The sequence below is a fragment of the Protopterus annectens genome, chromosome 4.part0 (assembly GCF_019279795.1).
Source record: "Protopterus annectens isolate FY-2018-M chromosome 4.part0, PAN1.0, whole genome shotgun sequence".
NCBI classification, from domain to species: Eukaryota; Metazoa; Chordata; order Ceratodontiformes; family Protopteridae; genus Protopterus; species Protopterus annectens.
Window position 1 is genome coordinate 607327491 of NC_056733.1, and position 27701 is coordinate 607355191.

General features: G+C 40.5%; 1 protein-coding gene across 1 annotated transcript in view; it reads right to left on the minus strand.

The window, feature by feature from the left end:
• The window catches only part of DNAH10 (dynein axonemal heavy chain 10), a 5879077-nt gene that overhangs the window by 3606461 nt on the left and 2244915 nt on the right, over window positions 1-27701 (minus strand). The gene's annotated exons all lie outside the window — the stretch shown is intronic.

The following is a 27701-nucleotide window of genomic DNA, read 5'->3' on the forward strand; positions in this document are numbered from 1 at the left end:
GTAATCCCTAGCCTGCGTCAGTAGAGGCTTGGCAGAAACAGAAAGTCATCAAGGTAAGGAAACACCCAGAATCTCAGCAGTCTCAAATGAGCTGCGACCACTGCCATGCACTTGGTGAACACCCAGGGGGTTGTGGTGAGACCAAACACCAGGGCTCTAAACTAATGTTGACTGGCTCCCAGTTGGTAGCATAGGTATCTTCTGGAGTGCCTGTGTATTTTTATATGATAGTATGCATCCTGGAGATCTATACAGCACATCCAATCCTCCTTCCACAACAGAGTAGAATGGACTGAACTGTGCCCATCCAGAACTTCAAGTGTTTGACAAATAGATTCAGATTGCTGACTTCCAAAATTGGTCTTCCTTGGCACTAAAAGATTCTTGAATAAGTTTTGGATCCTTGCTGGACTGGGGGAGACCACTTGGATGCCTGTTTTTTTTCCAACAACCTTTGCATTTCTATGGCTGCTGCTTTCTTGGATAGGGTAGAATGTCTGGAATTCTTTTGGTTTGTTGGGGAGGTAGAAGGAAAAATGACATGTAATAATCTGTGCATATTATTCTGTGCACCCAAGTATCTTTAGTAATGGTTGTCCAGGCTTCTGTGTGCAAAGATAAGTGGCTCCCCTGACTGCCTCCAGACTTTAGCAGTTGGGCAACCCTTAAGGAGAGCTGAAAGGGTTTCTCGGAAAAAGGAACTCAGAAGCCCTGATGTTGTGGCCTTCCTCTGCCTCAGGGATGACATCTTCCATCAGAGTTCCCTCCTCTGCCATTGGGGGATCTGTCTCTGTATGAGTCCTGGGAAGACCCTTCTACCTTGTGGAACCACATCTTTCTACCTCCTCTCTGTTTCCAGGAAAAGGTCCTTTAAGGGGCAGAAAAATGTATCCCTTTGGCAGATAATGTCTACCCATTCTGTTTGCTCCCGGAAAGAGTTTCCTTCACTTTAGGGCCAAACAAGGTGGATCCATCAAAGGAAGCCTTGATGAATGAAGCCTTGATGGCCACTGCAAAGTCATAGAGGCACATGCGTATCTCTTCTTACAGAAATTCCAGAACCTGTGTCTCACAAAGCTCCCTTTCAGGTGAGAGAAATCAGCCTCATAGATGCATTCAACAGGGACTGGAGGGTGGCCAGTTGTGAAGAAACTATCTTATTGTTTTCCACTGACATGGACCCTGAGAGGGTACTGGAAAACTCTGGTACTGTGTGTCAAGTAGTTCATTGACCTGAAAGTGAAGGTCACTGAAGCATAAACATGCTTCCCAAATCTGTCCAATGTCCTGGACTCTCTGTTCAGCAAGCCCTTTCTAGGTGCCCGCTGCTACCACTATTGCATCCATTGGGGAAGCCTTGCTTTAATGGGCCTTATGCTTTATGCTTCAGGCTCCATGACAACTGGATCCTTCCAAGCCTGGTGGGAGATGAGGCCCACCATCTCATCCACCAATGGAACTACCCAAGACTTAGCTGAGCTGGCTTCAAACGCCTTGAGAAACACAGTGTCTTATTCTGGGGAGGGGGTCAGAAGACCAACCACCTTTCTGTCTCAAAAGTTCAAGGATTTCAATGAAACAGGTGCCCTTTAGAGGTAATTCGGGGGACCTCCCCCTTCAAAAAAATCAGTGTCTTCTGTTAAGACTCCTATGGGAAGTCTAAATGCCTCCTTTTACATGTACATTTCCGAGGAGGGCTCTCCAGTGGGAAGCTCCAGGGAGTACCGAATGAGGACCATCTCAAGGCTTGACCAAGCCAGCTGTCTGGATGGAACAGGACGAAAAGACTCAGGCTCCAAAGTAGACAGTTGAAGAGGGGTGGATCTGAGGGGAGGGGTCAGGGATATCTTGCTCACAGACGTGGAAAACTCTCTCTCCACTACCTTAAAGGCAGAGGTCATGGGAGAACCAAGCCTTGACCTGGTATGAGCTGAAACCACCTGCCCAGTAAGAAACTGGGCATTCCCAAGATTGACATGTGTGGTACATTTGCTTGTACCATTAAATGGGTCCAGATTTTGCTGGAGCGAGATTAAGTGAAACATAAACAACTTAAAGAATCTATTCATGCATTATGTTGCACACTGTCATCTATCAGTACTGCTGAGACACTGGACAAATTCTTAATGGACATTAATGATAAATTAAAACCATATGAAGCAGAAATCATTGATAGAAAGAATAGCAAGTTACTTTGGGATGTCAGGGATTATGACAGGGGTAATGCTTCTGCAAGCAAGAGTAATCGCAGGTAGACACACAGTCGTGTCAGGTTTTCTGAACCAGGAAACTTAAAACCACAAGACTCCTCTTATTCAGTGTCAGAGGGACAGTATACATCATTTGAAAAGGATGAAGGGGAGAACAGAGAATTCCCATTATTGCCCGCGGCTCAGCAAACAGTACAGTTTCAAAAAACTTTTCGTAATGTACAACAAAGTTATGGGGGGACGACAAGGCACCAAGCAATACTGGGAACAAGGCAACGTGGGATTTTGTGAACAACATCAACCACAACGCTATAAGCGAGGTAAATGGTAAATCTCCCTGTTGCAATGTTTCAAGTGGCTATGTTGTGAATTTATCTGGACATTTTCTGAGACATTTGCTTGTGGCAAGTGCAAGGCTTGCAAATATGTAATAAAAACTTTTCCTAGAATAAATAATGTTTCTTTTAGAACTTGTGGCCATTTTACTTGCAATACTGAAGGCGTTATATATGCCTTGAGATGTCCTTGCAACAAAATTTATATTGGAGAAACAAAAAGGTGTTTTCAAACTAGAATTTTAGAGCATGTGAAGGATATTGCTAATATAAAAGCAGAGAGCTCTAAAGCTGAACATTTTAGTTTGCTTCATGATGGAGAAAGTAAAGGGCTACAAGGCACTGTTTTGGAAAAAAATGCACATATCTAGATTGGATGTTTCTTTTATCAAGAAACAGGTGCTTTTAAAAGAATCTACTTACATTTTAAAATTTGACACCAAAAGGACTAAATGAAGAATGTAACTGGAGAGTACTTCTTTAACTGTATGATTGTTTAACTGATGTATTTGTATGTGTATATATGGGGCAAGTTTTTTACTTTGTGTTATACTCCTTGAAGGCTTTGGCCGAGACGTCAGAGTTTCATTAAATTTGTTGGCTATACAGGTGGTTGTTTCTTTTTTGCTACAAGGCAACTTTTTATTTTATTTTGTGCATCATTCCCAAGATCCTGTCTCAATATAGAGGTCGGAGCCAGGCTGTTCAGTCTTGAGGGTTAGACTGGAAGGGATGCCTTGGGAATATTATAGCTGAACACAAACTCCCAGATCCAGTGCCAATGCTGTGCCTCCGAGATCCTTCTGGCTCTAACAGAGTTAGGAGGTATCGGAGTCGATAAGGGCAAGGCCTTAGGATCCACACAGACAAGCTCAGAATTCTCAGGTCCATAGACTCCAAAACCAGAGAATGGATCAGAGTAGGAGTCAAATTCTAGAGTTGAACTGGTGGTAGGTTCAGGTGATCCAATTGAAGATATGGAAGACGGAGCAGGGATAACTCCCAAATGAATCTGGGTTCTGAGAAACATCATCCTGTCCACATCTGCTTCTGTTAGGCTTCTAGATTACCTGAAGGATGAAGAGGTTGAGGGTGGTCTTGACATCCTTTGAGGTGTTTCCTGCAAAAGAGGTGAGTGAAGCCTCTAAAAACAGGATCTGGGGAGAATTCTGACCTTGTATACGGTGACTCAGACTTCGTTTGAGTCGGACCCAGATGAACAGTTGGATCCAATGGTCTCAGTTTAGATGGAGTCAGATCCAAATGAACAGTCAAACTCAATGATTTTGCAATTTTCACAGACAGAGCCAAGCCTGAAGTGGAAGCAGGAGATCGACTGGAGGAGCTCTTCTTCAACTCCTTAGCCTCATCAGACATATTCCCCCTGGAAGACTCCGAAGATTTCTTGCAGGAAGGGTAGCACCAGATGAAGAGGAAGAAGTGCAGGGAAGCAAGCATTTCAATACCAATTTGTATCTGTGCTCTACCAGCACTCTGTGGTTGAATACTACAGAAATTTCAAAGTGTTGAGATGTCCTGCTCTGAGGCAATAAACACACAGAGTAAACATCTGAGTTAGGAGAAGAGCATTTTTTGAAATCCAGTTGATTTATCTGACATATTTAATTAAGCACGACAACAAAAAGAACCACAACAGTATGGCTATATATGTAGAAACAAAGAACATTAGACAAAAGTGTGTGTGTGTGTGTGTGTGGTGTGTGTATACAGATATATAGAGATGCCTAGAGAGGAGTTGTGGTATTGTATGAGGAAGTCGGGAGTGGCAGAGAAGTATGTAAGAGTGGTACAGGATATGTACAAGGGCAGTGTGACAGCAGTGAGATCGGCAGTGGGAGTGACAGATGCGTTTAAGGTGGAGGTGGGATTACATCAAGGATCAGCTGTGAGCCCTTTCTTATTTGCAGTGGTGATGGACAGGTTAACAAATGAGATCAGACAGGAGTCCCCGTGGACTATGATGTTTGCGGATGACATTGTGATATGTAGTGAGAGTAGGGAATAGGTTGAGGAGACCCTGGAGAGGTGGAGATATGCTCTAGAGAGGAGAGGAATGAAGGTCAGCAGGACTAAGACAGAATATATGTGTGTGAATGAGAGGGAGGATAGAGGAATGGTGAGGATGCAGGGAGTAGAGCTGGTGAAGTTAGATGAGTTTAAATACTTGGGATCAACAGTTCAGAGTAATGGCGAGTATGGAAGAGAGGTAAAGAAGAGAGTACAGGCAGGGTGGAGTGGGTGGAGACGAGTGTCAGGAGTGATTTGTTACAGACAAACACCAGTAAGAGTGAAAGGGAAGGTCTACAAGAGAGTAGTGAGACCAGCTATGTTATATGGGTTGGAGACAGTGGCATTGACAAAAAGGAAAGCGCCAGAGCTGGATGTGGCAGTTAAAGATGTTAAGATTTGCACTGGGTGTGACGAGGGTAGACAGCATTAGGAATGAGTATATTAGAGGGTCAGCTCAGGTTGGAAGGTTTGGAGACAAAGCCAGAGAAGTGAGATTGGGTTGGTTTGGACGTGCTGAGAAGGGATGCTGGGTATATTGGGAAAAGGATGCTAAGGATGAAGCTGCCAGGTTCAGGTAAGAGGAAAAGAGGAAGACCTAAGATAAGGTTTATGGATGTGGTGAGAGAGGACATGCAGCTGGTTGGTGTGACACAGCAAGATGCAGAGGACAGGAAGAAATGGAAACAGATGATCCACTGTGGTGACCCCTAATGGGAACAGTCGAAAGAAAAAGATTATTTATAAATATATATATATATATATATATATATATATATATATATATATATATATATATATATATATATATATATATATATTATATTATATATACATATATATATATATATATATATATATATATATGCACACACACACACACACACACACACACACAGTTTTTTGTACAGAAAAATGGAGATGAAGAAAAATCACAGAGTACTGAACAAAGTACTATGATAAGCCTTATCACCAAATACTACTTGAGTTAAAATGACCACATCCAAACAGTGAAGTAGCAAACAAGATTTGGGGTACTTCAGGAGAACAGAAGGTTATTGGTAAAGGTGAGCTTGAGCTACAGAGCCATAGTCCAATGAAGTGGCCGAAGTCAGATCCCGGGACTAATCCAAGACCCATCAGTTGAGAAACAGATGAAAAATATTATCAGATCAGTTTTTTAGTTATATAGTGGAAAGAATGGGGCGGGGGTGTTAGATGAAGAAAAAGCCAAGGAAATTGCTAGTTGTAATTACCCTGAAGTATGTCAAAAAAGAAACTTAGCTGCTACCCAAACACTGTGCCAAGAGATCACATCCAGTGCAAATAGGCGGCAAACCTGACTGCAGGTAATTTGCTATCTACAGGGGGTTATGGTTAAGGGGAGGAGCCTGAGCTCTGGATCCAAAGTCTGAGAGCAGCTGAAACTGGATCTTACTCATATTCAGTACCCCATCTGTTGAGGAACAGATGGAAGAGAACATCGGATCTTATGCTTACACACTATGACACCTTTGGCAAGGGAATTCATTCTTCCAGAATCTAGCAGTGCTTGAACCACTCTTCCTTATAAAGCCACAGTTTATTTCACTAGTCTGGTTGCTGCACAGAAGTATAATATACTGAGTCTGTTATCTTAAATGTTGCTTTATTGCACTCTGTATATGAACAACTTCATTTAAAACATCCTTTTTAGACTTCTCATTTTCACCAGTAGCATTCTTTTCAACACAGAACTTAGCAATGTGACCACTTCCTTTCCAAGATCTGGAGCAAATTAACACATTAGTTGTTTTGTTTCACAGAAAGCTGTCTATTTCTTATTGCAATTTAGCTGTAGAAGCAGAAAATGCATTTTAACACGCGAGTCATTAACTAATACATGGTCTACTGACGTTATTAGCTTATCAGATTTCTGAGGATCACTTTGCAGTACCCTTTTTCTTATCACTAGGAAATGCTCTTTGAAACCTGTTTACAGCTCAGTTTTCTAATGTTAACTGCTGCTGTCAGGTTCAAGCTAAAACTTTAAAATATGCTTTGAATCATGCATCTGTGTGCTTACCAGTCTACCTACAAGTCCATTTATGAAATGTTATTGCTTGTACCTCAGGAGTTTATGTCAGACCAAAACTTTCTTAAGTTTATCATAGTCAAAGAAATCAGTTTATTCCTTGGCAAAATACATTTTCAGTGTCTCTCCTGCCAGCTAGAATGGCAAGATCTTTGCCCACTCTGCTCAGTTCAGGTTCTCTGTGGTGGCATGACACTCAAATGCCATCAAACAGGACTCCAGGTCATCATTCCTGTATAGTTTCTTCATTGGCACCACAGCCCTGGTTTGACAGCTTTAATGGTCAGCACAACCAGTTGTTGCTACAGATGCACCATCTTTTGGTCAGCTCCCACTTGTGATTCCACAAGTTTTTGCAATAATTTTTCTATGATTGCGGTCTCTAGTTACCCATGCTGGAATACAACAATCAGTGCTGTAGGGAATAGTAGCCCACAATATGACTGCACTTGGCAGCAGAGATAATGCTATGAACTGAAAACTGGCAAGTCTCTCGTTGACTGTATGTGGTCAAACCATCAGTGCAAGTCCAAGGAAGTATTGGAGGCAGGACATACATAAAACACAAGTTTATGCAGTAATATGCATTGTCTAATAAAATAAAATAACAGCAAGCACACAAGTGGTTTCCAATCAAAATATGCTCCACTTGGCATCTTAACAAAAAAGCACATTTAGCTTACAGTGTGAAACAAAATAAACAATACCTTTAACTCACTCAAGCATATAACATTTTTTGTATGCTTCCAGTTCACACCCATACCTCCTTATAGTGTCCAAAATTGTGGGTCTGTTTTCTTTAAGTAACTGACTTACTAGCTAAGAATAGGCAGAATTAAGAAGGGCAAGGTGTTATTAACAAAATGACACTAAGATTATTAGTCTATGATGCCCTGCACTGGAGAAATTAATCTTGTCTACTACTTATTCATATATATGCTCATATTTTCATAACAGAGAGAAAAAGTAGTTATGTACTCACCATAACATTCCATCTGTGTTGTCCATTTTCATTCTTCCTCAACCTGTGGTTTGGATCCAAACCTCAGATCCAACTTGGCCACTTTTATAGCTTAGGAACTAACTCTTGAGCTCCTCCCTTACCCATAATGCCCCTGTCCTCCAGATTACTTCAAATCAAGCTTGCTGCAGCTGTGGACCCATAATACATATATGTATATATAGAAAATTATCATAAGATAGAAGAAGATAAAATCAGGAGCTCAAAAGGAACAGTGGTTCCTGAAACACCTCTGTAAGTCTTCCTAGAAGAGACAGGTGGAAGGAGGGGAGGAAGGTTGAGGAAGAATGAAAATGGACAACACAGATAGAACATTATGTTAAGTACATAACTTCTTTATCTGATGTTGCCATTTTCATTCATTCCTCAGCCTGTGGGACAGAGTCCCCAGCTAAATATGTCTTGGGTGGCCCTCATGGAAGGATATTCCAGAGCACCACATAGCCAAAGGATACTCTATTTCTAGATTTAATATCTAACTTGTAATGTGTAACAAATGTATGAGTATTTGACCAGGAGGCCACTGCACAAATATCATTGATAGATACTCTAGAGCATGCTGAGGTGTACATTGATCTAGTAGAATGTGGTTTCACAAGTCCAGAGGGCATGATACCTTTTGCAGAATAAACATAAGGGATGCAATTTTGTAATCCATTTAGCTAAGGTAGTTTTGGAGACATGATTCCCCAATTTTACTTTGGAAAAGGAAAAGAATAATTGGTCAGATTTTCTGGAGGCCTTTGTTCTGTCCAGATAAAAGCCTGTCTATGTACATCTAAAAGGTGAAGGGTATTTTCACCCTTGTTCCTGAAATGAGGAAAAATATCGGAAGAATGATGACTTATTAATATTGTGTTCAGAAGCTACTTTTGGCAAAAGGGTCACATTCGTACATAGGGTGACTCTGTCTTTGTGGAAAATCAAATAAGGCATCTTGGAAGAAAGTGCTTGCAATTCTGAAATTCTCCTAGCCAAGGTTATATCTACCAAGAATATAGTTTTCCATGATAAGAATTTGAGATTTACTTTGGCAGAAGGTTTAAAGGTGGAGTGAATCAGAGGTCCTACAGAGGAGTGGGGTCTTTGATCAGAGACTTAAGTAAGAAGGTACCTCTGAGGAAGGCCTTACACAATTTGGAAGAAGCCAAAGAAGGGACGTTTTCACCTGTGTGATAATTAAATATGGCTGCTAACTGTACCTTGACAGTGGAGTAGCTTGCTCCAGTCTGGAAAACTGAAGCAAGGAAGTCAAGAATTGCAGGAATGGGAGCAGTAAAGGAATCCATTTGTTTTCGGAGATAGGGTTGCCACCTTTTCAAATGCCAAAAGTGGGACATTTTTTGTAGAAATGTCAGATTTTGCAGGGCAAAACATACCCACAGCCAGTACAAAGGACAGAACTTAACTTTTTTGCCAGAATAAAAGCTTATTAGATACAAAAATACTGCTTTTATACAACTATTAAATATATATATAGTATTCTTCTGTCCAAAAAAAAACTCAGGACATTTTTTCAATTCTTTATTTTTCAGGACGCCTAAAGAGGACTGTCCCTCACAAGTGGGACAGAGAGCCCAAATGGAGAATATTTTTTATTTGATCTTGTAAATATTTCTGGTTGAAGCTTTATGGGAACATACCAATTTTTTTTTTTTAACTGGGGAGGAAAGCCTGCAATGTCTAGCCATCACTGGAGAAACCATGTGGTCAATTTGAGGCCTGTCAAATATGGGTGAGTTTGCCCTGAAGGGTGGGGAAGGATGACTGGACTTGGATCCAGCATCCAAAGAGGATGTATCAGGTGAAACCAAAGGAATGGAAGCCAGACCTGTTGAGACCAGAAGGATGCAATGAGAATTACTTTGCTCTTCAACCTCTGCACTTTCTAGAGAAATTTGAGGATGACAGGTAGAAAACTGGCAAGTCTCTCGTTGACTGTATGTGGTCAAACCATCAGTGCAAGTCCAAGGAAGTATTGGAGGCAGGACATACATAAAACACAAGTTTATGCAGTAATATGCATTGTCTAATAAAATAAAATAACAGCAAGCACACAAGTGGCTTCCAATCAAAATATGCTCCACTTGGCATCTTAACAAAAAAGCACATTTAGCTTACAGTGTGAAACAAAATAAACAATACCTTTAACTCACTCAAGCATATAACATTTTTTGTATGCTTCCAGTTCACACCCATACCTCCTTATAGTGTCCAAAACTGTGGGTCTGTTTTCTTTAAGTAACTGACTTACTAGCTAAGAATAGGCAGTATTAGGAAGGGCAAGGTGTTATTAACAAAATGACACTAAGATTATTAGTCTATGATGCTCTGCACTGGAGAAATTAATCTTGTCTACTACTTATTCATATATATGCTCATATTTTCGTAACAGAGAGAAAAAGTAGTTATGTACTCACCATAACATTCCATCTGTGTTGTCCATTTTCATTCTTCCTCAACCTGTGGTTTGGATCCAAACCTCAGATCCAACTTGGCCACTTTTATAGCTTAGGAACTAACTCTTGAGCTCCTCCCTTACCCATAATGCCCCTGTCCTCCAGATTACTTCAAATCGAGCTTGCTGCAGCTGTGGACCCATAATACATATATGTATATATAGAAAATTATCATAAGATAGAAGAAGATAAAATCAGGAGCTCAAAAGGAACAGTGGTTCCTGAAACACCTCTGTAAGTCTTCCTAGAAGAGACAGGTGGAAGGAGGGGAGGAAGGTTGAGGAAGAATGAAAATGGACAACACAGATAGAACATTATGTTAAGTACATAACTTCTTTATCTGATGTTGCCATTTTCATTCATTCCTCAGCCTGTGGGACAGAGTCCCCAGCTACATATGTCTTGGGTGGCCCTCATGGAAGGATGTTCCAGAGCACCACAGAGCCAAAGGATACTCTATTTCTAGATTTAATATCTAACTTGTAATGTGTAACAAATGTATGAGTATTTGACCAGGAGGCCACTGCACAAATATCATTGATAGATACTCTAGAGCATGCTGAGGTGTGCATTAATCTAGGAGAATGTGGTTTCACAAGTCCAGAGGGCATGATACCTTTTGCAGAATAAACATAAGGAATGCAATTTTGTAATCCATTTAGCTAAGGTAGTTTTGGAGACATGATTCCCCAATTTTACTTTGGAAAAGGAAAAGAATAATTGGTCAGATTTTCTGGAGGCCTTTGTTCTGTCCAGATAAAAGCCTGTCTATGTACATCTAAAAGGTGAAGGGTATTTTCACCCTTGTTCCTGAAATGAGGAAAAAATATCGGAAGAATGATGACTTATTAATATTGTGTTCAGAAGCTACTTTTGGCAAAAGGGTCACATTCGTACATAGGGTGACTCTGTCTTTGTGGAAAATCAAATAAGGCATCTTGGAAGAAAGTGCTTGCAATTCTGAAATTCTCCTAGCCAAGGTTATATCTACCAAGAATATAGCTTTCCATGATAAGAATTTGAGATTTACTTTGGCAGAAGGTTTAAAGGGGGAGTGAATCAGAGGTCCTACAGAGGAGTGGGGTCTTTGATCAGAGACTTAAGTAAGAAGGTACCTCTGAGGAAGGCCTTACACAATTTGGAAGAAGCCAAAGAAGGGACGTTTTCACCTGTGTGATAATTAAATATGGCTGCTAACTGTACCTTGACAGTGGAGTAGCTTGCTCCATTCTGGAAAACTGAAGCAAGGAAGTCAAGAATTGCTGGAATGGGAGCAGTAAAGGAATCCATTTGTTTTCGGAGAGCCCAAATGGAGAATATTTTTTATTTGAGCTTGTAAATATTTCTGGTTGAAGCTTTATGGGAACATACCAATTTTTTGTTTTAACTGGGGAGGAAAGCCTGCAATGTCTAGCCATCACTGGAACTGGAGAAACCATGTGGTCAATTTGAGGCCTGTCAAATCTGGGTGAGTTTGCCCTGAAGGGTGGGGAAGGATGACTGGACTTGGATCCAGCATCCAGAGAGGATGTATCAGGTAAAACCAAGGGAATGGAAGCCAGACCTGTTGAGACCAGAAGGATGAAATGAGAATCACTTTGCTCTTCAACCTCTGCACTTTCTAGAGAAATTTGAGGATGACAGGTAGAGGGGGATCAGCATACAGGAGACCAGAGGGCCAAGCATGGACTAGAGCATCTCTCAGTGACTGTCCTTGAGGAGGGATCAGGGCAAAAAACCTGCTACATTTGTTGTTGTATGGGGATGCAAAGAGATCGCAGCAAGGTTGGCCCCGTTTGAGGAATGTCAAGTTTGCTGTAGACTGACTGAGAGATCACTCATGAGGCATCAGGAAGGTTCTGCTGAGCCTATCTGCTAGAATGCTGGAATTCCATGGAATGTGCATTGCTACTAGAAAGCAGTTGAAACAGATTGCCCATTGCCAAACTCTCATTGCTTCTCAACAAAAAGGTTAAGATCTGGTTCCCCCTTGCTTGTTGATGTACCAGACTATGGACATATTGTCTGTCTGTATTGCAATAGTCCCTAGACAAAGAAAGCTCTGTAAAGCCTCCAAGACTAGAAGCATCACTCTCATCTCTAGAACACTGATATGCAGATTAGTCTCCACATGCCTTGCAACTCATCACAAATAATGACCACCACCCCAACTGGGATGCGTCCACGGTCAATGTGGCAATGGGGGAAGAAGAATAAACAGACGTCCTTCCCCAACCTCCTTCGAGTGAAGGCACCAGGACAGCAGCCTTTGCACACTCACGATACTTTCACAGGAGGATTCAGTGGATAGCCGTGAAAGGACCATTGTACTGCTAGAGTCAATTGAAGAATCCGCATGTGTAAGTGAGCTGTAGGAATTAAGAACACAATGGCAGCCATCAAACCCAGTGCTTTGAGAATTAATTCTGCTGGTGTCGAAGGGATAGCTAAGATTAGTCTGATATGTAATCTCAGCAACAGAATTCTGTTTGAAGGCAGGAAGGCTAGGCAGTTGGGTGTGTCTATACGTGCCAATATATAATCTATCACTTTTACTGGCTGTAGTTGAGACTTTTGGGGATTTATTGCGATTCCGAGAGCAGGTAATCCCTGGCTTGGAGGAGTATATGCCTGGCTGATGCAATCAGGAGCCAGTTGTCCAGGTAAGGAAACATTCTGAATTTGAGCAATCTTAGATGAGCCGCTACTACTGCCATGCATTTGGTGAACACCCTGGGGGCTGTGGTGAGACTCAAGGGAAGAGCTCTGAACTGGTAATGACTGGCTCCTAGCTGGAAGTGGAGAAACCCTTGAGAATGCCTCTTCATTTTGATGCACTAGTACACATCTTGAAGATCTATTGAGCACATCCAGTCATCTTTTTGGAGGACAGGTAGAATAGCCTGCATTGTGACCATCCAGAATTTTGAGTTCTTTATGGATTTGTTTAGGAAGTTTAGGCCCAGGATTGGTCAAAGGTCCCATGTCTTTTTGGCATTAAAAAGAACCTTGAGTAGATTCTGGATCTTGTTTGGTTTGGTGAAGCCTTCTGGAAAACTCTTTTGACTAGCAGCTTTGTGATTTCTTGTGTGGCTGACTCCCTATGATTGGGTGGAATATTGGGGAGATTTTTCTTTGGAATCGGAGTTTTGAAAAAGGGAATGTAATATTCTCTGGATATGGTCCTTTGTACCCACCAGTCATTTGTAATGGCTAGCCAGGCATATAGGTGCAAGGATAGGCACCCCCTGACTGCCACCAGAAATGGACTATTGGCATCTGTTCAGGAGAGCTGAAAGGATCTGTCCAAGAAGGAATCTCGAGATCTTTGGTACTGTGGACCTCCTCTACCACGTGGGTAGCGTCTACCAGAATAGTTATTTCCCTCTCTGCCTCTAGGGGAAAACTCCCCCTGTGAATTCTGGAAAGCCCCTTGTGATTTCTTGAACCGCAATTTCTTACCTCCACTTTGGTTCCTGGAAAATGGTCTTTGTTTGGTAGAGAATCAGATTCCAAAGGCAGACAATGTTTTCCCAGTTTTTTTACACTTGGAGAGAGTATCTATCACAAATGGCCCAAAAAGTGAAGATTCATCAGAGGGAGCATTGATGAATGATGCCTTGAAAGGTTTCGCAAAGTCACAAAGTCACATCCAGGCATGTCTCCTTATGGAAATGCCTGAATCGGCGGCCCTTGAGGAACCCTCAGCAGCATGTGAGATTAACCTCATGGATGCATTTCAGATGGATTGTAGGGTGGCCATTCTCAATGATAAGGTTTTCTGTTCCTCTTGAGACATGGATCTTGGGTCAGTGCTGGAGAGTTCCTTTAATGCATTTATCTGCAAACTGGTAAAGTGAGACAAGTAATTCAGTGATTGCAGTGCAAAGGTCACTTATGCGTACACCTGCTTTAAATCTGCTCAAAGCCCTAGACTCTCTGTTAAGGGGAGGGACAGTGGAGCTCTGTTCAGCTAGCTCCTTCTTCGTGGCTGCCACAACAACCATGGCATCTACAGGGGTACCTTTAGTCCAGTGTTGCTTATCTAAATGGCTACTGAGGATTTTGCCAGCTCTTTGTGGTATGGGCTCCACGGTGTCCAGCTCCTTCCATCCCCTGCGGGAGACAAGGTCTATAAGGTCATCTGCCAGAGGGGGTCACCCAAGATGTAGACGGACCAGACCCAAAGTCTTCCAAAAATAGCGACTCCTCTGAGGAAGGGCTTTGGGTAGACCAACCACCTCTTTGGTTTAGAATTTCAAGGATGTCTTCAAAGCAGCCTTCATCAGGTGGAGATCTTGGGGACCCTTCCCCTTAATCAAAGTCCGTGTCTTCTGCCAAAGATTCCTGATGGGAATCTAGGTGATCCCTCTTACACATTCTCTTTCAATGGACCTCCTTGGTGGGATGTTCCTGGGAGGTGTCAGCAGAGAGGGGGAGCTCTACAGGCAGAGATGCTCAAAAACTCTTAGGGTCTGGCTGTTCCTGAGGTGGAGGATGAGCAAGCTCAGGAACAGAAGTCATAATAGGAGCAGGATCCGAAGGAAGTAGAGTTAAAGTAGTTCTTGGCTGAACACCCTCTCCACCACTTCGAATGCAGAAGGACTTGGAGAGGTCCTTGGCAGTCTCTCCAGAACCATAGCTCTTGGAGCAGACAACCCCGGACCCTCATGGATCCCATGCCCTGAAGGGGAAGTCAGAGCAGAGCTGTCCAGTACCAAGGCACCAAGGGAAACGATGGCTCAGAACACTTTGAAGTTGAGGACATCCCCTCGGATCAGACACCAATGCTTCATATATGAGATCCATCATGCACCAACAAAGTCAGAGCTGATCGGATCAGGGAAGTCACTGGAGTCAAGGATGGAAGGGCCATCAGATCAGACGTATCAACTCTGGAAAACTCCAGACTCGAGGGCTCCAAAGCAGGAGGTTGGATCAGAGTAGGAGTTATCAATAGCACAAAGATAGGATGGTGGCTCATGGATCTGGTGAGGGATGGAGCAGGCAAAACCCCCATTTGCATCTTTGTCCTGAAAAATCTCATCATCCTGTCCACCTCCACTTCAGAAAGACTCTAGGAAGATCTAATAGAGGATGTGAGGTCTGGAAGATTTCTTTGCAGTTCCCTTTTGAAAGGGAGACCTTAAAGTTGGCGATACCACTTCCAGGGAGGAACTACGAGTTTGTTGTTGAGGAGTCAATAACATCTGTGTTGGATCCAAAGGCTTTGGATCTGACAATTTCAATGTCTTAGCACATGGCTCGGTCATAGCCCTTTTAGGAGACTGGGCAGGAGGGGGTTTTCTGTGCTCCCTGGGCTCCTTTTGCTTTTTTGTGCGGGTATGAGCCCCTGATTCCTTTGAAGATTCAGCAATACAGGAATAAGTAGTTTGAGGAAGAAGGCCCTTCAAAATTAATTTTTTGTGATGGTCACGTGTCACTTGAGGTATTGAAACCTACACAGATGTTAATATTTATGTCTAAGTGACTGGGACGACAGTACATGCACTCCCTGTGGGCATTAGACTGTGGAATCTTGTGCCCATAAGAAGTACATTTTTTAAATCCAGTTGGCTTATCCGATTTATCAACCATTGTTAGAAGCCAAGGTAACTACTACAAGAAATACTAAAGGGATTTGTTTTAAGAAAAGGGGAAAAAGGGAAACTATCAACAATGGTAGGCGAGAGTTATACCAGCTGGTATATACAAAGTTTTTATAGATGAATGGATAAACCTGAAAATAAAAACAAAAATTGTTTAAAAAGTAAGAAAGGGGACAGAAAAAAGGAAGAACAAAATTTGCAAATTTTAAACTTTAAATTCACTTATGACCCACTAGGAGCCACGAGAGAAGGAAATCCTGACTTGCTTTAAGTGTGGCAAACGAGATCTGAGGTAATCTGGAAGAGAGGGCAGTTGTGGGTAAGGGAGGAACTCAAGAGTCTGATTCTAAGTTATAAAAGCATCCGAGTCGGATCCGATGTTCGGATCTGAACCCACAGGTTGAGGAACAAATGAAAATGACAGCATCAGATCTACATTTTACTGAGGTGTCTGGTATAAAACAAAAATGTGGGAGACAGGACAATTTACTTAAAATGCTGGTTCATATCACTCTATATTTGAAATATTGCTAGGTGTTTGTTACGTACAACACCACATAAGTGATAAGTTAATTACTTCTCATCAACAGGATTAAGTGCATACAGCTCATCCAGGAGCAGGGTCATCCTTTGGGAAAAGAAAGTTTAAGGCTGCAGGCCTCCCTGATTTTTTGAGCTATGATACAGAATCGGAATTGCCTAGACATAGTAAGGCCTTGCTGAGTCTAATTATGGTAACTGTCAAAAAAGCAATTTCTAGAAAAATGGAAATCAAATTCTAAATCAACTATTAGAAGTAGTAAATATAGTAAGAGAGATACAACAACTGGAAATTGAACCTTTAGAAAAGGTGGGAGCAAATTACATAGACAAAATGTGAATTGTGCAGATAATACATGCAGAATAATGTTTTGGAGGAGGAATGAGGTTAAAAGAATGAAGGATTTGTATGAGATATACAAACATTTGAAGAACAATGACTGGATAGATTATACATAATGTATAATGTTAGCAACGGAAAATATGTCAATATGGTTTGTTTTCATCTATACAGATGTATGATAGGCATGTCATAAGGGATAACTTAATAAAGATGTCTCTCATTTAAAAAAAGGCTGCAGGCCTCCCCAAGCCCTATTTCTAAGCTCTAAACACAGGTATTTTCACAAGGTATATTCACAAGGTTAACCATGACTGGTTTCATACTCCATGCATCCAGGGTCTTCTTTCAAATAATAATGTGGGTAAGAAACTGACTTCCTAGTTTGCTGCTTTATGGCAACCATCTTTACATTCAACATTATCTGGCAAGTAAGAACATTCCTGCATTCCATGCTGCAGTATACATTAAAGACACACAGATTCTTTTTAATCAACATGTTACAATATACCCATTTATAAGTGTGTGCGTGTATGTGTGTGTGTGTGTGTGTGTAATATATGCAATGTTTTCAAGCCCGTGGATACTACACACTGCATTTTATTTCTACTTTACATTAAGTATTGGGGGGATTATGAAGTCAAACTGTCAACACAAGAAGCTTGGAAAAATAGATCGCAAGAGGCAGTGATCTTTAATATTCAAGGGAATTGGGCAAGGAATGAATGTTAAGTAGCAGGACTAGGTATCTGCAAATTAAAATAAGTATCTGCATATACTTACATACATACATTGTTTTCACAGCACTACCCCACATATAAGCTGGTTGAACTATTCACATTTTACAGCTAAACTCCTTTTTTAATTGTTTTAAACAATAACATTTGGATTTACAGAAAATATTAATAAAAATCCTTTCCCATTAAATAAAAGTATTTTACAATACCAAAGCCCTATCTTTGCCTTTTTAAAGAACAATGCCCTCTGGTGTGGACATAATGGACCTTCCAGGAGTGAGGAGGCCTTCTGCCTGCAGTGTTAAAACTTACACCACCTTTATTTCTCAACTTCTTCAAGAACACCCATCCTGTCATGTGTAATTCAAATATAGGTGTAAGAACAAAACATATTGGTGTGGGGCTAATTATTTAATCCTCACTAAAGGTGTTTCATCCAGAAACAAAATGCCATGTTTCAAGTAGTGTTGGTGATAACAAGTTCCACTTAAGCAGTACTTAATTTTATATTTTAAAATATCCAATTATTTTGCTCCTTTACAGTAGCAGTAGTACAAGATAAAGAAACAGCAGCCTCCAGAGCAAAATGGTAACCATTTCACAAAAACAGCAACTGCAATGCTGACAAGAAAAGCAACAAATAAACAGAATGAAATGGTAACAAAACTGACACACCTTACAGTATTTGGAACATAGTGTATGCCCTCAATACCAATTTAAATCCGATTTTTAAATCAAAACATGACAGTGCCAAAGATGTGAGAGAGGGAAAATCTGCGTCATTATCAAATAACAGAACAGAATGGTCTATGAAAAACAGATCACATGCCCTCACTCACAAGGAAGAATTTAGGAATTGGAAGGAGAGCAAATATTAAAGAACAAAGAGAATATACCCTGAAAATATTCTTTAGTGACGCAAAAGCTAGCAAGGCTAAAAAGATCTGGATGTGGATCCTTCAGACAGAGAATTGTGGGAAAGGGGAGGGCTTACGATGGCTTAACAAACATTCTTATAGTCTAGTAGATGAAATACCTGCTAATATTTTGCTATATGCAATAACTATGTAACACCATATCAGATCAGAACATGCCATATGGGCAACAATAAGGACATGGGGTATGGGATACTGTTCAGGTATGAGGCTGTGAGTACAATGTCAGCCTTCTGCTATCTTGCAAATACATATGAGGTTTTGGCACAGTTCCAGGTTTTTGATGGGAGTGAAGTTTTGAGTTGTTGGATGTATCTCACCTACTGTTTTGTCCATTTTGACTTTCAGCATAGGCAGAATGAGAGACCAACTATGTTGACTGATATAAGTGGTAGCACAGAATTTTGGCACATGGTAGTTACGCTGAATAATATCTACTGATTTGTACTATGATCAGTGTACCATCTAGAGGACATCTTCACTTTTTACCTTTCCTATTTTGTTTCCCTCCTACAGGGCACGATGATACCAATGCAATGGAGGAATGTCAGCTGCTGCCTGTTCCCCTGCTCCACTTATGGCTGAAGTGGGTGAAATGGCTGGGAGTGCCTAACCTGTTTTGGGATTCCAACCTCTCTCATGGAGGTAGCCTAGTTCAACTGCCCTCTACAGCCAAGCCAGCAGTGCTGCAGATGACAAAGGTGGCTATTAACAAGGCAATGGCCTGCTACCTTGCCCCTCCTGCAAAGAACTGCAGATTTGCCCAACTGGCAGAACCCCTACCATTGGGTTGCCAGAAGAGGATGTGGCCTTGCTAATGGCTAACCTGACCCATCTCAGTCATATGATGGGATCCACTAAACTCCCTCGGAGTCAGTCAACAGTGAGCTCACTGCCCATACCCCAACCTATACTCAGCCAAGTGTACTCCCATCCTACTATGCTATAACCCACCCCTTACACATTATCCACTCCACTGAATCACCATTTCTCCACCCTCTGATTGCCTTTGTTTAATCCATGCCTCCCCTCCAAGTATATGCACATCCACTGCTGTTTGTATTATTTTGTGCTTGTCTGTCTCCCTTACCTCTCAAACGTCCAGAATTTTGACTCTTATTTTTGGTCAGTTTCTCATAAAAATGTGTTCTTTTCTGTCAAATCAAAGAGGACTAAAGTCACTAAATAATGACAGACACTTGAGTTTTAGACTTGATATCCTTTAGAAAATGCAAGCTAAAACAAAACCTATTACTCTAGCAACTTTGTAAGTCTATAAGAGCAATATTTAAAATCTGTCCCTATTTTTGGGCCTTTGTCCCTACATTATTATATTATTTTTCCCAGATTTCTTGAGCTAAGAAGTTGAGAGATATGGTGTGCTCTGCTTACCACCTTTCTCCATCTTTCCTTCTCCAGTTTCCCTATCACTCTTCCTATCATCCCTTCTCTTTTCACTCTGTCCAGCTATAAAATGATAAATGTATCCCCATTTGTTTTCCTTTTACTTCACTTCTGTGTGTTCCTCTTCTTGTTATGTTCCCGCATTTTCTACTGACTTATTCATCTGTTTCCCCCCTTTGATGAAAATAATAATAATAATAATCCTGAACCTGATTGACTTCTTTGAATCAGTCTCCAGAGCCATGGACAAGGGTAAGGTGGTCCACACAGCCTATCTAGACATTGCCAAGGCCTTTGACACCATCCCCCACTCTGGAATCATAGATAAACTTACTAAGTTGGGCATTAATCCCTATGTCACCCAATGGGTTGCTAAATGGCTTACTGATAGAACCCACACTGTAAAAGTAGCTGACTCTAAATCCAGCTCCAGACAAGTGACAAGTGGAGTACCTCAGGGTTCAGTCCTGGGGCCACTCTTGTTTGTCATCTACTTCTCTGAAGTACAGGTCAACACTAAGGGACTCTGGCTAACAAAGTTTGCAGATGACTGCAAACTGGGAGCCATTATTGAATCCCCAAATGATGTGGATACTCTACAAAAGGGCCTTACAGAAACAGATGCTTGGTGCCAGAGCCATGGGCTCAAGCTCAATGCCAAGAAATGTATTGTTATCCCCTTTGGGAAAAAACATGTATCCATGAATTACCATATAGGTGGCAGTACACTAAACACAGAAAGTGTGATAAGAGACTTAGGGACACAGGTGGACAGTGGTCTCATCTTCGATAACCACATCGCCACAACAGTCAGGAAATTCTTCTATGTGGCACACCTCATCACGAAGGGCTTTTCATCCAGAAAAAAGGAGGTCATTATCCCACTGTACTCATCCCTCATTAGACCCATTATAGAATACAACGCCCCATTTGGTATGTACCTCTCAAGACATCTGCAACAACTGGAAAGGCCTCAGAAATACTTCACTAAAAGAATCACAGGCCTAAAGCAGATGCCCTACGCTGACCACCTTAAAAAAACTCCAGCTATACTCTGTCGCATATCGTCTACTCAGAGGCGATCTCTGCTTAACATACAAGGCCATATCAAACCCAGAGCTGTTGGACATGCTACACTTAAAGAAATCCCAATCCCTCAGAGCTACACGCTCCAGGGATCTAAACCTTGTCATCACAATAAACAAAACATGCTGGAGGGATAGGTTCCTGACCCAGAGACTCCCCAGACTCTGGAATAGATTGCCCATACATGTCAAGCAGAGTGCCTCTTTTGACCTCTTCAAGAGGAACCTTGACGATTGGATGGGAGAAAGGAAATTCACCCCAGGGATGACGTCAGTTGCCCTGCTAGACAGGGGTCCAGGAAAGTAAATAATGTGGGAAGAAATAGCCAGGGAATTGTTATGGCTAGGCTTGCATAGGCCCTAGGGCTGATAGCCTAGTACCAACCTATGAACCTATAATAAGTTTTCAAGTTAATGAACACTACACAACAGGTGTTTAAAATATGATGCAAGTTAAATGTTGATAGCCTGCACATCCACAAACAGACTCACGCTACCTGCTATATTCCAGTTTGAAAAGATTCATTTGGAGATTGGCTGTTTCCTTGTTCTACAGCTTTTGTGGCTACTTGCTCTATCACAGAGCATCTCTAGGACTCCCAACTCATGTGAATCCCACACACAGAATACACTTGAAAATATACAACTGGTTACAAGTTTATAAATGAAGTCTGCTTATCATAAATGTCTAGAAACTCACAAAGCAAGTGTATGCCTTATAAGTAATAATTATAACAGTTGCTCAAATTCCAGAAATTGTAATATAAACAAATCTGCATATTCATTCAACAGTTAGAATATTGCAATACCTTTTTGTAATCCATATGGCTATAAAAATGCACAAAAAAATCAGTGCTCCTCAGACTATAATGCAGCATTTCAGATAAACTGGCAAAACTGTCAAATGAATGCCTCAACAAAATAGGACTATATTACAACAATGTAGAATACCAGCTAAAGAAACTTCAAGATATTTAAAAAAAAATAAGTTGTGTACTCACCATAATCGTCTGTGTTGCCCATTTTCATTTATCCTTGACATATGGGTTCGGTACCGACCCGGCTGTTAGTACTGCTCCCACTGACTAAAAATTCTCAAGCTTCACCTCTACCCACAATCCCTTTCTCCCAATTACTTCAGATTGAGTTTGCAGATTAGATATACATTGATAGACAAAGAAGCCTCAACAGAAGCCATACCTGCTAAGCCTCAAAGGTTACCATAAGAGATAAGTATATTATCCATTCCACCAAAGAGTCTTCAAAGGGCAGGGAATGGAGAGGAGTCAACGATAAATGAAAATGGACAACACAGATGGAACATTATGGTGAGTATATAACTTCTTTATCTAATGTTCTCAACTTTCATTTTATCCTTGACATATGGGGCAGGGTCCCCAGCTACTTTAGACCATAGGAGGACTCATGGAAGGATATTCCTGAGCACCAGTGAACCAAAGGATGCTCTTCCCCTAGAGACTAAATCCAATTTGCAATGAGTAATAAAGGTATGGGGAGAAGCCCAAGTAGCTGCTGCACATATATCATCCATTGAAGCTCCAGATTGGAAAACTGCTGAAGTGGCGACAAATCTTGTACAGTGTGCTTTAACTGGCCTAGGCAAGGTAATTTTCCTTCTGTCATAGATAAAGGAAATACAATCCTTGAGCCATCTGGCTAAGGTCACCTTGCTGACTGGTTTACCAAACCTAGCACTTGAAAAGGAGACACATACATGGTCAGATTTTCTCATGTCTTTTGTCCTTTCAAGGTAAAAGTGTAATGGTCTATGAACATCTAACAAACCCAAACAGTATTCACCTCTGTTTGAAAAGTTTGGAATGAATACCGGCAAATTAATTGTCTGATTGGTATTAGACTCTGACACTACTTAAGGCAGGAAGGTGGGATTTGTTCATAAGGAGACTCTGTCCTTAAGAAAGATCAGGTACAGAGGTTTACATGAAAAGGCCTGAATTTCTGAAATCCTTCTAGCAGAGGTTATTGTCACCAAAAATAATGTTTTATATGACAAGTACTTCACATCAGTCTGAAGTTTGAAGGGAGAATGTACAACAGTTTGCAACACTAGGCTTAGGTCCTAAGGTGGAATAGGATCTTTGAAAGGAGATTTCAGCAAGAGTGTCCCTTTTAAAAATTCCATGTCTGGGCAAGTGTTGTTGTAACACTAGTATGGTGATGTATGTGGCGACTTGCAGCACCTGCCCAGGTTTCTATATAGGAAAGACCATGAGGAAACTCAAGGAGAGAATTGCTGAACACATTAGAGCCATTAACAACAAAGAAAAAACAAATGCTTTATACACACACAGTCTAGTTTGTCCTAATTTTAAAAGGTTTACATTTTTTGTGACGGATAGGGTTATTTTAAGGGAGAGAGATGGTGACATGAAACTGAGGGTAGAGTGTTTAGAAGCTATGTGGCAGATTAGGTTTAACGCCATTAACATTCCAGGCCTTAATGACAGTATATCTATGCACCCCTTCCTGAAACAGAAAAGTTACTTAATTTAATACATTTATAGTAATCAAATGGGGTTATGATGTTTCATGTGTTAGGACTGAATTTTATACAACATTCATTACATTTATTATTTAATATTATTATCATTATAATAGTTTATTAGTATGATGAAATACATGATATTTATTTATTAACTTTTTTCACATATACATCAGTTATTTAGTGTACTATTGTATTGTTTCACTAAGTGAGGTGGGTTCCTATATTTGTAATAACATGATTATTTATTATCAATGTTATTATTTATATTAACAACATTATATACACACGTATATATTTTTTATCAAATATTGGTTAGTGCAATATATTTATTTATTCACTTATTTACTTGTTTGTTACTTGTGATGTTGGTTTAGATGAAGTTTTTTAACAAACAAGTTTTCTTAATTTACTGCTATGAGAGTGTTTCCCATGAATTATTCATTGTTTAATTTATTGTGTAATTGAATAATTATTTGATAGGAAGTGATGTTAGTATATATATATATATATATATATATATATATATATATATATATATATATATATATATATATATATATAGTTATTTTGTAGTCCTTCATTAACTCTGAGGAAGCCATTGTATGGTGAAAGCACTTAGTTTTTGGAGGTATTGATGTTATTGTGAATAAAGTGTTTATAAGCGGTCGGACGTTCCTTTTTTCGGATTTTCTTTTGTTCATAGTTATATTGCTACCAAATGTACATTTGTTTTCTCCTTTCAGCCTGTAGCTACTCTCCTTTCTTAACTGGAATTTAAAGGGACTCTGCACATTTGTGATGTGTTTGTTAACACCATGCCTAGCTGCAAACAGTCCTGTAAGTATTCTATGCTGATACAGATAGTACGCTAACATGTATATAGTTCCCAGGACGTAGTGAAAAAGTATTCACAGTTGTCTACCACATGATTATATATGTTTAAATTCTTCCATCTCAATGTACGTAAGATCTTTGAGGTTACTTCACCGAACTTAACAACTGCATTGTTTACTTAGCTGCTGATTTCACATTGGAATGCTTTCTCCTATCTGATAGACTTGTTCTACTTGCACTTTGTTTCACGCTATTTCTGGATTATGCTTTAATGCACTATTTATCCCCTTCCCAGGCTCGTCCACTGACCTAATACTTCTTATCCTTCTCTAGTTTGGCAGCTCCTTCCAGCTTCCCTGAATGCATCCCACCAGCTAAGACTTACTGCCAGGAAAGGGCTCTTCACCAGATGTTTCAATGGCTGGAGGAAAATAGCTCAAAAACAAAAGGAACTGATAGTGTAGGTCAAAACTGTACATTGTATGTTTTATAGTTAAGCCTACCACCCACACTTGCATACTACTAGGACCCACCCCCAACACAGGTTCTACAGTCGGGCCTTTTCTAATTTCTGTAGCCTCCCTTATTATCCCTAAAGCCCATACCCCCTGCTATACTCTGAATTCCTTCTGGCCCAATATAGTACAACTTTCTCCTGAAACAATTCCCGGATTTCCTAAACACCTTTCTTTTCATACATTCTTGTTACAGAAGTTTAACCAGAGCAAACCTTCCATACTGACCATGGCCCATGTACTTAAACTAATTGTCTTTCACACCACCACTGATTCGCAACACTCCTAAGTTCAACCCACTCCATTTTTCTACCCTACTCCCATTCCCACCCACCCCTCTTTCATTTCCTTTATATCCAACCACATTAACACCACATCTACATCTCCTTACATCAACTAATCACACTCCAAGATCAACACCCCCCCCAGTACCACTTCTGCAATCCTCCACACCAACCACAATTCCATTTAATTACATCCTCTTCTGCCATCCTATACAAACACTAATCAACTAATTCACCCCTTGCCCAAACCTTCTTGCCTGCAGTCCCTAAGTAACTCTCACACCATCTACCCAATAATTGCTATCAATCTTAAACATATAAAGGAAAACATACTTCCCTTCTATCTAGCAGCAAACTTGAATACCTCTCACTTAGAACGAAACTTCCCACTCCCTACAACAGCCACTAACACTAATCCAAATGTACTCTTATCTCAGTAAATAATTATGTATTTATTATTAACCATACTCATAATATCCCTCTCCAGAGCAACCATACTTACCTGGTACCAACATTCCCTTAGCCTGAATCCTTACTCTAAGTCTCCCACAAACCTTAACTGCTTAATACCTCACTCAGAATTCTACCACATCACACCAGCCATATTTAGTCATTCCATGATTTGGCCCCATCTAAAATCTACCATTACTGCTGTAAAGGTCACCTCAATTTACAGTACAACCTGCTTATTTCCAAATACCTCGTGACTGTTGCTAACCTAACATCTCAACTGATACTCAGTGGGGATATACATCCAAATCTAGGCCTCCCACTAACCCCCCCCATCCCCTTCAATTCCAACTACACATCACCTGACCTCCATAAGAAAACAAGCAGACCTACTAGTCCTCAGCATTAATATCAAAAGTATGTTAAATAAAATAGATGAATTCCATGCTACTCTATCACGATACACCCTGACTTCATTCTCCTTACAGAAACATGGCTCAAGCCAAACAACAAAGACAATTAAATACTCCACATGGGTAAAATATACTTAGGACAGATAGATTACATAAGGGAGGAGGCAGTGTTGCCCTTCTCTTCAAAAATAACCTTACCATTGACCTTGGTAACATGGCCATCCCTGAATTTACAATGCAGAGACATTTTTTACCAAGTCGTGAATTAACCAACTAAAACATCTAAACCTACAAGGTATATATCTATCTATCTAATCTATCTGTTAAAATGCCAGGGTTTTGTGGTATAAAAAATTAGATCACAATAAATCATTTCAAAACTTTTTCCACCTTGAAGCCAAAATCCAATGGGCATTCCAATCCCTCCCACAACAAACACTCATCCTAGGGGACTTTAATCTAGACTGGTCCTCCTTTAACTCACCCTCTGGTTTCAGGCAGCTAATACAACCCCCACCCATATAAATAAATCTACAAACAAAAAGTCTACACTTGACTGAATACTCATCAACCATCCTTCCTCAACCCAACACTTCGTCACTCTACCCAACACTGCAAGTGATCATCTCTCCACCTTTCTACTAAGATAACACATTAAACCCACTAAAAAAACATCCTTTCAACAAATACATGACACAAAAAATGTTCAAATCAGAAGAATTCATATCAGCTTTCAATTACTGCAACTGGTTTTCACTCACCTACCTTACACTGGACATGGCAGTTGACCACTTTAGCTTCCTAAACATACTTAATCAACTAGCTCCTCCTAAATTCATTAGGACTAAATCCAACTATGTCCCCCTCACCAAAACCACTTGTTTACTTCAAAAAAACAGACAAGGCCTGGGACACCTGGCGTAATAATAAAACTAACTCAAACAGACAATTTTTCTTGAACTAAAGAATAAAGCAAAAAAGCAAATAAGGAATGATAAAAAAAAAACATTTTTCTAACACCTAAACCAAATACATCTCAAACCCACAGAAATTCTGGGCAGCCATCAACAAAATTCTACAACCAGGTAAAACTAGTACCCCATCCCCAAACACAAATTACTCCTCCCATCAACATGGAAACTCAATTCAATGACTACTTCTCCAACTCAGTTTTTAAACTGATTACCACATTCTCCCCCACTAATCTCTCAGATCTACATAATCTCCCAAACAAGCAGAATCCCTTCTCATGCAGACGAATCCCAACCAGTCTCATCTATAAACACCTGTCCAAACTAAAACCTACTACCCTCACAGCAGACAAATTCTCTGCTGAATACTTATAGATCACTGCCAAAGCCATTGCATACCCTGTTTCTATACTAATTAACAGATTCATAGCTGATCAAATAGTACCTTCCCTCTGAAAATCTCTCATATAATCCCATTAGATAAAGGTGGAACCTCAACTGAATTCTCCAATTACCAACCAATAGCCATACTCTCCCCATTGTCTAAATTTTTTGGAAAATGTATTCACTCCCAGATACTGAACTACCTATTTCTTAGCCAACAACCTTCTTGCCAAAACACAACATGGATTACACCCACAACACAGCATCACCACTGCCCTCATCAATTTTACCAATTTTGTCTGTCAGCAATGGAACCTAGGTAACCTATTCTCAACTGTCTTTCTCAACCTGTCCAAAGTGTTTGATACATACCCTCATAAACTTCTTACTGTCCTCAATGAGTTCAATCTACATCACTCCACCCTGCTGTGCTTTAAAGACTGCCTTTCCAACCACCAGCAGGCCATAAAATGGATGGACTCCCTATCTCTCCTCCTTTCAGTTACCCTAAGTGTACCACAGGGGCCAACAATACGATCCCTACTT